Source organism: Heterodontus francisci, chromosome 28 (assembly GCF_036365525.1).
Source record: "Heterodontus francisci isolate sHetFra1 chromosome 28, sHetFra1.hap1, whole genome shotgun sequence".
NCBI classification, from domain to species: Eukaryota; Metazoa; Chordata; class Chondrichthyes; order Heterodontiformes; family Heterodontidae; genus Heterodontus; species Heterodontus francisci.
In genome coordinates, this window is record NC_090398.1 from 11,876,595 (window position 1) to 11,878,891 (window position 2,297).

The window sequence follows — 2,297 nt, forward strand, 5'->3', positions numbered from 1 at the left end:
ACATTAAACAGGGAATATAATTAACAGGGAGATACAATTAACAGGGAGATACAATAAACAGGGAGATACATTAAACATGGATATAATTAACAGGGAGATACATTAAACAGAGAATATAATAAACAGGGAGATACAATTAACAGAGAGATACAATTAACAGGGAGATACAATAAACAGGGAATTTAATAAACAAGGAGATAAAATTAACAGTGAGATACATTAAATATGGATATAATTAACAGGGAGATACATTAAACAGGGAATATAATTAACAGGGAGATACAATTAAGAGGGAGATACAATAAACAGGGAATATAATAAACAAGGAGATAAAATTAACAGTGAGATACATTAAATATGGATATAATTAACAGGGAGATACATTGAATATGGATATAATTAACAGGGAGATACATTAATCAGGGAATATAATAAACAAGGAGATAAAATTAACAGTGAGATTCATTAAATGTGGATATAATTAACAGGGAGATACATTAAACAGGGAATATAATAAACAAGGAGATAAAATTAACAGTGAGATACATTAAATATGGATATAATTAACAGGGAGATACATTAAACAGGGAATACAATTAACAGGGAGATACAATTAACAGGGAGATACAATAAACAGGGAGATACATTAAACATGGATATAATTAACAGGGAGATACATTAAACAGGGAATGTAATTAACAGGGAGATACAATTAACAGGGAGATCCATTAAACAGGGAATATAATTAACAGGGAGATACAATTAGCAGAGAGATACAATTAACAAGGAGATACATTAAACAGGGAATACAATTAACAGGGAGATACATTTAACATGGATATATTTAACAGGGAGATACAATTAACAGGGAGATACAATAAACAGGGAGATACATTAAACAGGGAATATAATTAACAGGGTGATACAATTAACAGGGAGATACAATTAACAGGGAGATACATTAAACATGGATATAATTAACAGGGAGATACATTAAACAGGTATTAAAATTAACAGAGAGATACAATTAACAAGGAGATAAAATAAACAGGGAGATACATTAAACATGAGTATAATTAACAGGGAGATTCATTAAACAGGGAATATAATTAACAGGGAGATAAATTGAACAGGGAATACAATTAACAGTGAAATACATTAAACAGGGAAAACAATAAACAGGGAATACAATTAAGGGGGGATACAATAAACAGGGAATAGAATAAACAGGGAGATACAATAAACATGGAATACAATTAACAGGGAGAAACAATAAACAGGGAATACAATTAACAGGGAGATACAATTAACAGAGAGATACAATTAACAGGGAGATACAGTTAACAGGGAGATACATTAAACATGGATATAATTAACAAGGAGATACAATTAACAGGGAGATACATTAAACATGGATATAATTAACAGGGAGATACCTTAAACAGGGAATATAATTACCAGGGAGATACAATTAACAGAGAGATACAATTAACAGGGAGGTACAATTAACAGGGAGATACATTAAACATGGATATAATTAACAGGGAGATACAATTAACAGGGAGATACATTAAACATGGATATAATTAACAGGGAGATACATTAAACAGGGAATATAATTAACAGGGAGATACAATTAACAGGGAGATACATTAAACAGGGAAAACAATAAACAGGGAATACAATTAACAGGGGGATACAATAAACAGGGAATAGAATAAACAGGGAGATACAATAAACATGGAATACAATTAACAGGGAGAAACAATAAACAGGGAAAAGAATAAACAGGGAGATACAATAAACAGGGAACACAGTTAACAGGGAATACAATTAATAGGGAGGTACATTAAACATGGAATATAATTAACAGGGAGACAGATTAAGCAAGGAAAATAATTAACAGGGAGATAGAATTAACACAGAGATACATTAAAGTGGGAATACAATTATCATCGAAATATAATTAACAGGGAGATACAATAAACATGGAATATAATTAACAAGGAGATACATTAAACAGGGAATATAATTAACAGGGAGATATAATAGAGAGAGTATATAACTAACTGGGAGAGACAATAAACATGGGTATAATTATCAGGGAGATTAATTAAACAGGAAATATAATTAACTGGGAGAGAAATTAAATATGGAATTTAATGAACAGGGAAGAATATTGAACAGGGAATATAATTAACAGGGATATAAGTTAAACAGGGTATATAATTAACTGGGAGGCACAATAAACATGGAGTATAAAGAGCAGGGAGAAACATTAAACACGGAGTATAATT